Source organism: Hemitrygon akajei, chromosome 15 (genome assembly GCF_048418815.1).
Source record: "Hemitrygon akajei chromosome 15, sHemAka1.3, whole genome shotgun sequence".
Taxonomy (NCBI): Eukaryota; Metazoa; Chordata; class Chondrichthyes; order Myliobatiformes; family Dasyatidae; genus Hemitrygon; species Hemitrygon akajei.
Window position 1 is genome coordinate 75,262,572 of NC_133138.1, and position 14,827 is coordinate 75,277,398.

A 14,827-nucleotide genomic window follows, 5' to 3' on the forward strand; every position below is an offset into this window, starting at 1 on the left:
ACACATACACACAATAAAATAATAACGAAATCCAAAACCATTAAAAAAGCAAAACTTTGTTCATATTCTGCCATTTTACAGAGTGAAGTCATAACCAAAAATATTTTAGACTGCTATGGACAAGACGTGAAAGGTAAGCCAGCACTCGCAATGCAATGAAGATGATGATTCAATTTCAACCGCTATAGACTAGGAAAGTTTCTGAATCCTTGAAGATGTGCTGAGGAGACACTGTACTGTAAGCATAACAGTAAACTGCAGCTAAGTAATTGCACAATGTTAGGAAAGAAATAGTCTGTTTAGGACTGACTCTGGTCATGAGAAGATTGAGATCTTTGTCAAGACTGGAAAACCCAAGAACCATGATGAACTTTGATCCTTCTAAGCTACAGATACCCATACATACAAATGAATTTCCATAACATTATTAAATTCCAAGGTCCTAAGTGCTTTCATGTGTTCATTTAATGAACCACAGAACTAGTTTCCACTCTCTCCACTTTTGGTAGTTCTTCTTTCTTATCAGTCATATAGACTTTTGATGCTATTCATTACAATTATGTGCAGATGTGACTTTGGGGTAATTTTTGCATATTTTCTGACTTATGGACAAAATCCACTTAGGAGCATTTGTAAAAATGCTACCTGTTTGTTACCCAGAGATGACCTGTTCTGTTTAATGGACTGAGACTTTACAGTGCCTACCAGAACTCAAACATAAGTATTTCATGTAACTAAGCTACATAGAGATTTTATACAAATCTTAGTTGTGCACACCCTTTTCTATCTCCGGTCCAGTCATGCAGAAAGGTGCAGTTCCAATAGTCTTCTGGTCCAGTGACACAAGAGTAAGCAGAAATAAATGATCTTCCCTTCCTCCTTTCCTCTGACCTGTCCCTTCTCCCACACTCTTAAACTGGACTATCCAGCTAAATCCAGGATTCATCTGAACTTGATTGCTGCCATTATACACTCAATGGGCAGTTTAGTAGGTACCCCCTGAACCTATTAAAGTAGCCTTGACCGTTCATAGTCTTTTGCCACTGTAGCCCATCCACTTCAAGATTCAAAGTGTTGTGCATTGGAAGATGCTCTTCTGCACATCTCTGTTGTAAAGGATGGTTACTTGAGTTACTGCCACCTTCCTGTCAGCTGACAGGAACAAGCTGGACCTCTGTACCTTCCTCTTCAACTGGATCCTTGACTTCCTCATTGGGAGATCACAGCGCAGATCGGAAATAACATTTTCTCCTTGCTGACAACGCTGGCGTACCTCAAAGATGCATGCTCAGCCCATTGCTCTGCTCTTTCTACACCCACAACTGTGTGGCTAGGCACAGCTCAAATGCCATCTATAAATTTGCTGATAACACAACTATTTTGTCAGAATTTCAAAAGGTGATGAGAAGGAATACAGGAGTTAGAAAGATCAGCTGGTTGAGTGGTGTCACAACAATAACCTTCCACTCAACATCAGTAAAAACAAGGAATTGATTGTGGACTTCAGGAAGGGGAAGTGTGTGGAACACAAACTAGTCCTCCTTGAGGGATCAGCAGTGGAAAGGGTGAGCAGTTCCAAGTTCCAGGGAATCAACACTCTGAGGACCTATCTTGGGCCCAACATATTGATGTAATTACAAAGAAGGTACAGCAGTGGCTATATTTCGTTAGCAGTTTGAGGAGACTTGGTATGTCTCCAAATACATTCACGAATTTCTACAGATATACCATGGAGAGCGTTTTAACTGGTTACATCAGCATCTCTGGCATGGAGGGGCCACTGCACAGGATCAGAAAAAGCAGCAGAAAGTTGCAAACTCAGCCCGCTCAGCCATGGGCTCTAAGCTCTCCAGCATCAAGGACATCTTCAAAAGGCAGCATCCATCATTAAGGACCCACATCACCCTGGACATGTTCTCTTCTCATTGCTACCATCAGGGAAGAGGTACAGGAGTTGAAGACACATACTCAACGTTTTAGAAACAGCTTCTTCCCCCCCACCATCAGAGTTCTGAATGGACAATGAACCATGTATACTACCTCACTAGTTTTTCTTTTCTTGCATGGCTTATTTAACTTATACACATGCATACATACATACAGAGATTCCACTTAATTGGGCCATCGGTTAATTGGGGCAGCTGCTCATTTGGAACAACTCTTAAAGAACAAAAACTAATCAAGAAAATAGCCGGGATTCCCTTCACTTATTTGGAACACTATTCAGATTCAGTTTATTGTCATTTAGAAATGCAATGGAGTTAAAAAATGAGACAACGTTCCTCCAGAATGATATCACAAAAGCATATGACAAAACGGACTACACCAGAAAATCCACATAACGTTTGGCAATCCCCAATCCAGAGTCCGGAGAGGCTGCTGCGTATTAATATTGCGCTACCAACTTAGCGCGTTCCCCGGAAAGGAGCTCCAATTCCACCAGACAAAACAAGACCAAAAACTAAAGCTACAAGACCTGCACAAAACCACATTGTTAAAACATATTGGGACAAGGGACTGTTGCTGAGCAGTTTCTGCACTTGTGTGGCCATTAGACACTACAGAGTGAACAGTTTTTAAATAGCGTCAGTTATGAGTCCCTGTATAATGCTATCAATTTGGGCTGACGGACGCCAAATTCAAAAAGCAGTGAGTTTTGATAAATTTTTTTAAATTTTGACTTAATGTAGGAATGCAATTCATTATCTGCATTAGGTGTCTGTGTTGATTTTGTTAACTTACAGTAAATCAAAAGAACACAACAGTGTACACTGGATGATTTGCTCCATCAAAAACTATTAAGAACTAATACACAGTTTTATAGTATGGCAGTGGTATTACCAATGTTCTAATTTGTTCTGTTTTTCATTTAAATGCTTAATTTGTTTCTCAGTTAAACACTGGTTTGTCTTTTTTTTATACCTTTTTAACTATTTCCATGAAACTGGCTAATTGGGCCAGCAGCTTAAATGGGCAAAAAATGTACTGGTTTCAATGAGTCTCAATTAACCAGAATCCACTATGTGTGTGTAACTCAATATATATATGTAACACAACCTGGGAAAGGATTCACTGCTAATGTAATGGTCTTTCTGCAGAAGCAATGTTTGGGTTATGGTTAGAGATAATGAGAGCTTTGGAATGTGAGCTGGGTCTTTTGATCAGCGAGAGAGGAGTTTAGGAGAGACAACAGCGCCTAATGGCGACTCCTTTGCTTACATTTTCGGAAAAAGTTCTTTTTCAATCTTTAATATCTCTCTTCTTCCCTTTCAGGGTTCTTTTGAAGACCCTGACCTGGAGTTACACGCTGACTTCAGTTCTTTGTGAGAATGGGACCTGCTCTCAGGGTTTTACGACTGGCTGTTATTCGATATGCCAAGGATACGGCCTAGGAGATTAGTCTTCTTCAGAGTTCTGGGATCTCATGGCTCTGGAGGTGGGCGGACTCGAAGTCGCTGCAACTGCAGGAATTCAGTGTGTCGCGTGAGACGGAAGGTCGAAAGCAGTGAGCTGACTGCTGGCTGTGTGCCCAGAGACCCGAGTTCTTTGGGCACAGAGCTCAGAAAAGGCGAGGCAACGGACTTTTAACACCATAAATCAGTGAGTTGTTTATTATGTCTCCCTGTGAAACAGGGACACCTCTTTTTCCCATTTTAGAGAGAGAGAAAGAGAGAGCCTGTGGTAAGTCAAATACTGGGTGATTGAGTAATCATTGGAGTACTGCAAATCTGTGTTTTAATTGATGTTCTGCTGCACGCTTGAGTACTCGGGCGCTGATGCTTTTTTTGCTGGTGGGGGGGGTTGTTGCATTGCTGCTGCTTACGTGTGGGAGGGGGAGCTGGGGGGACTTTGGGGTTCTAACTTTTACCAGTCATTTATTCTTTGGGGCACTCCTCTGTTTTCGTGGATGGTTGCAAAGAAAAAGAATTTCAGGATGAATATTGTATACATTTATCTAACTTTAAATGTACCTTTGAAACCTTTGAGATGAAGAGAGAAGATGCTGGAGAGAACCAGTCGTAGGACAAGACCCGGTGGGGAGATCGTGATTTGATGGAGCCAGACGCCAAGATTGATTGAGGATCAGTGAATTGAACTCCGACTGTTTAATTATAATGGGCCCCCTATGTTTTTTTTCTTTACTAACCCTTTAGTTAAGACAAGACTCAAAAATGTAATTCCTTTAATCGTATGCAGTGTGCTGTCTGCTATTTCTTGGCACTGAGTTGTAACAGGGCAAATTACACAGCATCCACACAAGCCGGGGTTTGGAGTGGGAGAGTTATCTCAAACTCACGGGTTTGATGGGACCAGAGTATATCTTCCCTAGACTTACGCAGCCAAGGAAACCAGCGGGGTTTCATATATTACACATATGCTACATATTTCATATTGTAATTTGTTTTTTTATTATTATGTATTGCAATGTACTGCAGCTGCAAAACAACACATTTCACAATATATACCAGTGATATTAAACTTGATTCTGATCCTGAACAAGCTCTGACCTCGCTCATTAACAAAGTATTTTCACCCACAAAGTTATCGCTTACTAGATGTTTTATTTTTGGGTTTTTTTTTTGCATCATTCTCTGTAAATTCTAGACTGTTGTGCAAGAAAATCCCAGGAGATCAGCCATTTCTGAGATACTCAAACCACCCCATCTGGCACCAATAATCATTCCATGGTCAAAGTCACTTCGATCACATTACTTAGCCATTCTGATGTTTGGTCTGAACAACAATTGAACACCTTGACCACGTCTACATGCATATATGCATTGATTTGCTACCAGGTGATTGGATGATTAGATATTTGCATTAATATGTGCCAACCAACTGGTGGATGCATTCAAGGACACTTTAAACCTCTTGCTGCTATGGTCATGAGTTCCCACCTGCTTCAAAAGGGCAATAGTTATACCAGTGCCAAGAAGAGTAGTGTGAGCTGCCCTAATGACCATCGTCCAGTAGCATCCACATCCATACTGATGAAATGCTTTGAGAGGTTGGTTATGGCTAGAATCAACTCCTGCCTCAGCAAGGGCCTGGGCCCAATGCAACTTTGCTATTGCTACAAGAGATCTATGGCAGATGCAATCTCAATGGCTCTCACGCGGCCTTAGATCACTTGGACAATACCTTCGTCAGGATGCTGTTCATCAACTGTAGCTCAGCATTTAACACCATCATTTCTACAGTCCTGATTGACAAGCTACGGAATCTGGGTTTCTGTACCTCCTTTTGCAATTGGATCCTTGAATTCCTAACCAGGAGATCACAATCTGTGTGGATTGGCATTAATAAGTCCTCCATGCTGACGATTAACACTGGCGCATCTCAGGAATGTGTGCTTAACCCACTGCTCTACTCTCTCTATACTCATGACTGTGTGGCTATGTATCGCTCAACTGCCATCTATAAATTTGTTGATGATAAAAAAAAATTGTGGCAGAATCTCAGGTGGAGACGGGAGGGCGTTCAGGAGTGAGAAATACCAGCTAGTTGAGAGGTGTTGCAGCAACAACCTGGCAATCAACGTCAGTAAGACTGAAGAGCTGAATGTGGATTTCAGAAAAGGTAGGATGATGGATCACAAACTGATCTTATAGGGATCAGAAGTGGAGAGAGTGAGCAATTCCATGTTCCAGGGTGTCAAGATTTCTGAGGATCTAATCTTGTCCCAACAGATTGATGCAGCTATAAAGAAGGCAAGACAGCAGCTATATTACATTGGGAGTTTGAGGAGATTTGGTTTGTCACCTAAGACACTCAAAAACTTCTACAGATACATAAGAACATAAGAGATAGGAGCAGGAGTAGGCCAGTCGGCCCCTCAAGCCTGCTCCGCCATTCAACAAGATCATGGCTGATCCAATCTTAACTCTAGTTTTCACCGAATCCCACAAGGCAACAGTGCCAACCAACAGAGCACCATGCCGCCCATTTTATTTTATTATTCATCCCGCCCAAACCCATGTGATCACCCGGGGGAAAAAAACCGAGTTGCCAATTGAGGAGAAAAAATCTGGAAAATTCCTCTCCGACCCATCCAGGCTGTCAAAAACTGGTCCAGGAGATCACATGGCTGATCTAAACCTAGCCTCATGTCCACTTACCTGCTTGCTCACCGTATCCCCTAATGCCATTTTTATCCAGGAAAATGTCTATCTCCGTTTTGAATTTATTGAATGTAGTAGCTTCCACAGCTCTCTGGGGCAGTAAATTCCACAGCCCCACTACCCTCTGAGTGAAGAAATTTCTCCGCATCTCAGTCCTGGAACGGCATCCCCTTATTTTAAGATTATGCCCCCTAGTCCTAGTTTCACCCATCATTGGGAACATTCTCCCCGCATCCACCCGATCAAGCCCCTTCACAATCTTATATGTTTCAATAAGATCGCCTCTCATTCTTCAGAACTCCAATGAGTAGAGTCCCAATCTACTCAACCTCTCATCATACATCAACCCACCCATCCCCGGAATTAACCTAGTGAACCTTCTCTGCACTGCCTCGAGAGCCAGTATGTCCTTTCTTAAATATGGACACCAGAACTGCACGCAGTACTCCAGGTGTGGTCTCACCAATACCCGGTACAACTGCAGTAAGACCTCCCTGTTCTTATACTCCATCCCCCTAGCAATAAAAGCCAGCATTCCATTGGCCTTCTTGACCACCTGCTGCACTTGCATACTAACTTTTTGTGTTTCCTGCACCAGGACCCCCAGATCCCTTTGCACAGAAGCACTTTCCAGTTTCTCTCCATTTAGATAATAACTTGCTCTATTATTTTTCCTGCCAAAGTACAAGACCTCACACTTGTCAGTATTATATTTCATCTGCCAAATGTCTGCCCAATCACTCAGCCTATCTATGTCCCCCTGCAGGGTTTCAATGTCCTCCGCACTCATTACACTCCCTCCCATCTTTGTGTCATCAGCAAACTTCGATACGTTGCACTTAGTCCCTTTCTCCAAGTCATTAATATAGATTGTAAAGAGTTGGGGTCCCAACACCGACCCCTGCGGAACACCACTAGTCACCAACTGCCAGTCTGAGAATAAACTATTTATCCCAACTCTCTGTTTTCTGTTAGAAAGCCAATCCTCCACCCATGCCAGAATATTATCCCCAATCCCATGATTTTTTACTTTAAGTAATAATCTTTGGTGTGGCACCTTGTCAAATGCCTTTTGGAAGTCCAAATACACCACATCCACTGGTTCCCCTTTATCTACCCTATATGTTATGTCCTCAAAGAACTCCAACAAATTTGTCAAACATGACTTCCCTTTTGTAAAGCCATGCTGACTTTGTCCTATTAAGCTATGTTTATCCAAATGCCCTGTTACTGTTTCCTTAATTATCGATTCCAACATTTTGCCAACCACAGATGTTAGGCTAACTGGCCTATAATTCCCAGCCTTCTGTCTATTGCCCTTTTTAAATAAAGGAGTTACATTAGCATTTTTCCAATCTGCCAGGACCATTGCCGAGTCCAGCGAGTTTTGAAAAATTATCACTAATGCATCCACAATCCTGACCGCCACCTCCCTTAAGACCCTAGGATGCAAGCCATCCGGTTCAGGGGATTTATCCACCTTCAGTCCCATTAATTTATCAAGTACCATTTCCTTGGTGATTTGAATCGTAGTTAGCTTCTCTCCCCCTAGAGCCCCCTGTTTATCCAGTGTTGGGATATTTTGAGTGTCCTCTACTGTAAAAACTGATATAAAATATTTGTTCAGCGTTTCCGCCATCTCCATGTCCCCTACCATTAATTTCCCGGTCTCATCTTCTAGGGGACCAACATTTACTTTAGCCACCCTTTTTCTTTTTATGTAACTATAAAAACTCTTACTATCTGCTTTTATGTTTTTCACCAATTTACTTTCATAATCTATCTTCCCCTTCTTAATCAATCTTTTTGTTATTTGCTGCTGACCTTTAACAGCTTCTCGATCTTCAATCTTCCCACTAGATTTAGCTACCTTATATAACTTTCTTTTTAGTCGTATACTTTGCTTTATTTCTTTACTTAGCCACGGATAACTATTTTTTCTTTTACACCCTTTTTTCTTCAGTGGAATATATTTTTCTTGATAGTTGTAAAATAACTCCTTAAATATACACCACTGATCAAGTACCAACCTACCCTTTAATCTATTTTCCCAATCCATCTTAAGCAATTCCGCTCTCATACCATCATAGTCTCCTTTATTTAAGCTCAGTACGCTTGTTTGAGATCCAACCCTCTCATCCTCTAATTGAATATGGAATTCGACCATGTTATGGTCACTCATTCCAAGGAGATCCTTTACTAGGACATTTTTTATTAGTCCTGTCTCATTACACAGGACCAGATCTAAGACTGCTTGCCCCCTTGTCGGCTCAGTAACGTATTGTTCAAGGAACCCATCCCGAATACACTCAATAAACTCTTCTTCAAGGCTGCCGTGTCCGACTTGATTAGTCCAGTCAATATGAAAATTAAAATCCCCCATAATTATAGCTGTTCCCTTATTACAAGCCCCAACTATTTTCTGATTTATGCTCCGACCAACTGAATTACAGCTGTTTGGAGGTCTATAGACTACTCCCACCACTGCTTTTTTCCCTTTACTATTTCTTATTTCTACCTAAATTGTTTCGTTATCCTGATCCTTTGAGCCAATATCATTTCGCTTTATTGCCGTGATTTCTTGCTTTATTAACATAGCCACCCCACCTCCTTTTCCTTCTTGCCTGTCTCTCCTAATTGTCGAATACCCTTGTATGTTTAATTCCCAGTCCTGGTCACCCTGCAGCCATGTTTCCGTAATTGCCACAATATCATAACCATACGTAATTATTTGTACCGTCAACTCATCAATTTTATTCCTAATACTACGTGCATTCAAATAAAGGACTTTCAAATATGTTTGACACTTATTTCCTACCTTTTCCTTTTGTACAACTTTACGCTTATCTCCATACATTCTTTCCCCTCCTGACACACTCTGTCTTTTTATTCCTCCACTTTTACCTACATCCATTACCTTCTCCATTGTCTTTTCAATTATTTGCTCTCTAGAATCCTCCCCCCCACTAGTTAGTTTAAAGACCTCTCTGCAGCCCTAGTTATATGATTCGCCAGGACACTAACCCCAGCCCGGTTCAGGTGAAGCCCGTCCCTCCGGAACAGTTCTCTCCTGTCCCAGTACTGGTGCCAGTGTCCCAAGAAGCAAAACCCACTTCTCCCACACCAGTCTTTGAGCCACGCATAACTCCCTAATTTTATTTAACCTAGCCAAATTTGCTCGTGGCTCAGGTAATAATCCAGAGATTATTACCCTTGAGGTTCTGTTTTTTAATTTGACCCCTAGCTGCTCATATTCCTGTAACAGAACCTTCTTCCTTGTCCTATCTATGTCATTAGTACCGACGTGTACTAAGACAACTGGATCCTCCCCCTCCCACTGCAAGTTTCTCTCCAGCCCAGAAGAGATGTCCTTAACCCTGGCACCAGGCAGGCAACATAGCCTTTGGGACTCTCGCTCTCAGTTGCAGAGAACCCTATCTATCCCCCTGACGATACTGTCCCCTATTACTACAACATTTCTATTGACTCCCCCCTCTGGAATGGCCCCCCACTCCACGGTGCTATGGGCAGGTTGCTCATCCTCCCCACAGTCCCCGCTCCTGCCCTCACAGGGAGTTAAAGCCTCGAATCTGTTGGACAAGAGCAAGGCCTGCATCTCCTCCAGCCCTACCTCCTGGATTCCCCTACTTGCCTCACTCATAGCCACACCATCCTGTGCTTGACTGCAATCTACATTAGTCAATCTATTAGGTGTGGCTATCTCCTGGTACACAGAGTCCAGGTAACACTCCCCCTCCCTGATGTGTCGCAGTGTCTGAAGCTCGGACTGCAGCTCATCAATATGAAGCCGGAGTTCCTCGAGCAACAAACACTTGCTGCAAATGTAGTCACCGTGTCCCTCAATGGGGTCTACCGGTTCCCACATCTCGCAGCAGTAACACATCACCTGCTCCATGCTATATAGTTCATTTAATGTACTAGTATTAGTTATGCACCATAGAGAGCATTCTGACAGGCTGCATCACCGTCTGGTATGGGAGGGCTACTGCACAGGATTGAAAGAAGCTACAGAAAGTTGTAGAATTCAACAGCTCCATCTTGGGAACAAGCTTCCATAGTATCCAAGGAATGGTGCCTCAGAAAGGCAGCATCCATCATTACGGACCCCTAAAAACCAGGACATGCCCTCTTCTCAGTTACCATCAGGAAGGAGGTACAGAATCCTGAAGGCACACAATCAGCGATTTAGAAGTAGCTTCTTCTCCTCTGCCACCCGATTCCTAAATGGACATTGAACCCATGAATACTACCTCACTGTTACTATTTCTGTTTAGCACTATTTTTAATTTAACTATTTAATACACATATATATACTTACTGTAATTGATTTACCCTATATTGTCATGTATTGCATCGTACTGATGTCACTAAATTACCAAATTTCATGACATATGCTGCTGATATTAAACCTGGTTCAAATTCTAATGAGGTGTTCAGGTGTGGTTAAGTGGCCACGGAGTGTACATTTCAGGTTCTCTGATCAAATCGTCTTCGCTTCACTCCATGTATATTGGCAGTCAGCCTTAAGCACCTTTCTTGAATGAAATGTCTCAATCAGTTCTCATTCTCATACAGTCTCTTCTGTCTCCATTGTACGACTCCACTGCAAAGTCTCTTTAGTTTATGCCAACTTTGAAGAGGTTTTTCTTGTCTCTCCAACTGAAGTTCTGCAAGGCTCTGTCTCACTGTTTCCCATCTATGGTTCCTACTGTTTTCTGGGTTTGCAAATGCATTCTTACCAAGACTCACACCCACAGCCACGTATCCTTCCTGAGCCATGTACCTGCCTTTACCAACATCTCGCCCAATGTGGCCTCCAGCACTTTTTCCAGGCCTTCCAGTTTGACCAAGCCAGGATCTCAGGTGCATGTATTCCTTCACCAGTACTCCTAGCAACTTTCCCTGTGTCCTATGTTCTACCATACGTTGTTACCTCTGGCCCTTTCTATTTCTTTCATATAGCTCTGGGTTTCACTTTCCAAAATGCCCAGTGGTCTATAATTCTTATCTGTCCTTTGCCAGAACAATTCCTTCAATCAGCAGATCTCCGTGTTCTATTCTACGGTACCGCACCATAAAAGCCAGGGCCAACAGGTTCCGGGATAACTTCTTCCACCAGGCCATCAGACTGCTTAATTCATGCTGACACAACTGTATTTCTATGTTATATTGACTATCCTGTTGTACGTAATGTTTATTATAAATTACTGTAATTGCACATTTAGACGGAGACGTAACGTAAAGATATTTACCTCCTCATGTATTTGAAGGATGTAAATAACAAGGGCAATTCAATTCCTGACCTTCATGAAGAGTGGGCAACGTGCCTGTCTCCAGGCAGCTGAAGATCCTCCCAGACTTCCTTGCTGTTCCAAAGATGTCAGGACCACCTCACGCTCCCAACCAGCTCCAAGTTCCCAGCACTCCAACTTCCTTCCAACCTCTGTTCTCACCACAGCTCCCCACATTCTGATCTTGTATCCCACCCAGTCCCACACTACCTGCTGCTTCCCCTCCTATTACCCTCAACTGCTTCTTCTGACCCCAATCCTTGCTCCAGCTTGAACCTCTGCTGACTCCTCAGCATCAGCCTCTTCTTCAGGCCCAACCATCCCTTCTTTGTTGCTGAGCAGTCAATCCTCATCAAAGGCTTCACTCTTGTACCTGTGCACCAACACCTCATCAGGTTGCAGGCGCACCGTGACATACAGCTTGTCTTAATACTCTCTGCTTCCTTGGTTATTTCTTTGGCAAGGAGCCCTCACTGCTCCTCCCACTCTGCTCCACCACTCCAAACCTCAGCTCTCCATTCAATTCGCACAAATTGCAATCTGGTCATCAAACCTACAAAGGTAGTGCCTTTGTCGTCTACCAGACTGACCTCTACTTTGCAGGGGCCAGACAACAGCTCTCTGGTGTATCAGACCCTGGGTGATGACCCCGATGACAAACTATATCATCTCCTGCACTGTCACGGATTTCATTACATCGGATCTCTCCTCCGCTACCTCTAACCTGAAAATGTTTTAGCCCCCTACTTCTTCATTCTTTTACCCAAGGTCAACAGGCAGGTATGGCCTGTGTCTGCCTTCTCTTACCCCACTGAACAAATCTCCTCATACCTCCCCATATTCCATCTTGTCTTCCCTCGTCCAGTCCCTTGCCACCTCAAGCTCTTCACCTTTTGGATAAATTCCGATACCACTACCCCTACTGTGCCCACCCTTTATACACCGCCATCTTTGTTGTAGAAAGAAGCAGAATCTCTCTCCTTTCTATGGGAAAGATCCGAACAGTTCCTCTCCACCAACACTCTCAACCACCTTGAATTTGTCCTTAAACAACTTCCCCTTTGACTCCAGTCACTTTCTACAAATCAAACGTGTAGCCACGGGGCCTCAGTAGACCCCAGCTTTGACTGTTTGTTAGCTACATGAAGCAGTCCCTGCTCCAAACCTTCTCCTTTACATTGATGACTGTATTGGTGTTGCAACTTGCACAAGCTACCAATTTTTTAAATTAATGTAGTAGCCGCATATCTATTCTCTGTCCGTTGGAGCTATGTACCTATTTCCTGTCGGCATTGTATTTTGTGGTGTGTTTATTATGGTAAGCTGTCACGTGTGCTGGGGCGTGGTAGAACAACTGAGTACAGTTACATATTCATGTCTAGTTTAGTTGAAAGGGGGTAAGCCATAAGGGGTGATACATTTTCACTAGCTATACCAATTTCATTCAACTCCTTAGTTACACTAATTGGGATGCTGTTGAATTGCTTAAGTACATATAGACTGCTAATTCTGGTACAGCAAATTAGAATGTTTAGTTACGCTGGCTTGAATGCTGAAATCGCTATATCGCTAATTTACTTTCGCTAGTTTTTTAAAATCGCTACACGATCATTCATCTTTGCTGGTTTCGTAATAAAGGATTGAAAGTACTTTTCTCGATCTTGGCACTTCATTATTCTGGAAGCGCGTCATATAGTGTAGATCTCCTGCCTCAAATCTCTGAGAGGCTTTTGATTTCTTTTAAAGTAATCACTACGTTTTGTCAACAAAAGAAAATTATACCAAACAAACACCAGTCTACGGCAAAGGCTTGCCTCAGGCCCACTGGTGAAATTGCAATCGCAACACTGAGAAGCCAGAGCAAGCAACTGGCTGGAAGTGAAGACCTTTTGTGGATTTGTGGCTTGAACGTAGTTTTGAATGGTCAGTGCTGCTCGTCCATAAGGGGTTCTGTGGTGTTTGCCTGAGGGCACATCGTTTTGTTTTATTGAAGTGCTGAAATATTCTGGTTGCTGACATATGAATTGAAGGTTGTCTGTTCCGTATGGTTTAAGCCCTCTGGTCGCACGGACAGTTTGTTTTAATATTTAATCAATAATCGGCGGTGCAGTGGCGAATAAAGAGTTAATTGCAAGCCACACAACATGAGTGTATGAAGCACAGAACTGGCACCAATGACCCTGCAGTTGGGTTTGCAAAAGAGAAATTAAACATATTTTGAAAGCTTTAACAGGTAGAATTGAAAGTCTTCAAAAGGTATATAAAACAAACGTGAACAAAATTAAAGGTTCAATACCATCAATTAAGGATCTTTTGGGAAATAGGAAAAAGCATCACAAGTGCGATCTTCTCTTAAGGACTTGACTAGTCTCTGTGAAGCAGCATCTCAGATTGATCTCATCACTTCCCAAGGTTGAACAGAAAGAAAACAGAACCAGCGGTTTTGCAAACTTTGATTTCTAGTGCAGTACACTCATGGAGGATATGAAACATTGGTTGACCCAACCATGTTCCTTGAAGGTCATATTGCTGCAACAAGTGAATACATATCTCACTTTCTACCAAACAATGTTTCTCAAATTCCAATGCATTTTTTACTACGCATATTGCAGAGGACCTACAAGATGACCTAGATCCGAGTGTGTCAAAAGTCAGTGCTCTAACTGCAGGCAGAGAATCTTCTGTATCTAATACCTCCTCTGCACAGATTAAAATAGAGGCTGATTTACCCACATTAATCACGCAGCAACAATTATTGAAGGACAAACATGTCCTGGAAGAGCAAGAGGAACAGCTATAGAAAAGGAAAGAGCAGCTTAAGTTGCAGGAAGAAATTGCCACAAAGGTGGTCAAAGTTAATGTGCAAAGTACTTCAAGTGTGTGGAGTGGTAAAAGTGCACCAGTCCAATGGTGTGAGTTCCTATATTGAAAAGGCACAGAAGAAAACCAAAGCACCCAATATCAATGTTGACCCATTTGTTCCTCAAGTGCCTGTGAAACATGAACATGACCCCCAAGAGATAGTTCAGGGTGTTTACTCTCAGCCTGCACTATTGAGACACTCTGAACCTATGTGGTATCGAAGAGCTCAAAGGGTTAACAGGGACATTTACTTACAGCATGGAAGCACTCTTGTTTCAGACTATAATCAGAATATTATGAGGAAGCAAAATGAAATAACAACCTAAGTGATACAAAAGCAACATATTTCATCTTTACCTAAAATTCAAATGCTCGATGGCAATTCATTGCAGTATTATGCATTCTTGAGGGCTTTTGAAAGTAGTGTTGAAGGCAAGACTGACAGCTATAGAAACTGCCTCTATTTCCTTGAACTGTACATTAGGGGTCACCCTAGAGAACTTGCCAGAAGTTGCCAGCATGTTGACCCTA

General features: G+C 42.5%; 1 long non-coding RNA gene across 1 annotated transcript in view; it reads left to right on the forward strand.

Annotated features, from left to right (window-relative positions):
- The window catches only part of LOC140739467 (uncharacterized), an 8,942-nt gene extending 4,496 nt beyond the window's left edge, over positions 1-4,446 (forward strand). Inside the window, exons 2-4 of the long non-coding RNA XR_012101649.1 lie at positions 82-133; positions 3,274-3,600; positions 3,988-4,446. This is a non-coding gene — a long non-coding RNA (uncharacterized lncRNA). The remainder of the gene's footprint in view (positions 1-81; positions 134-3,273; positions 3,601-3,987) is intronic.
- Positions 4,447-14,827: the final 10,381 nt, after the last annotated feature.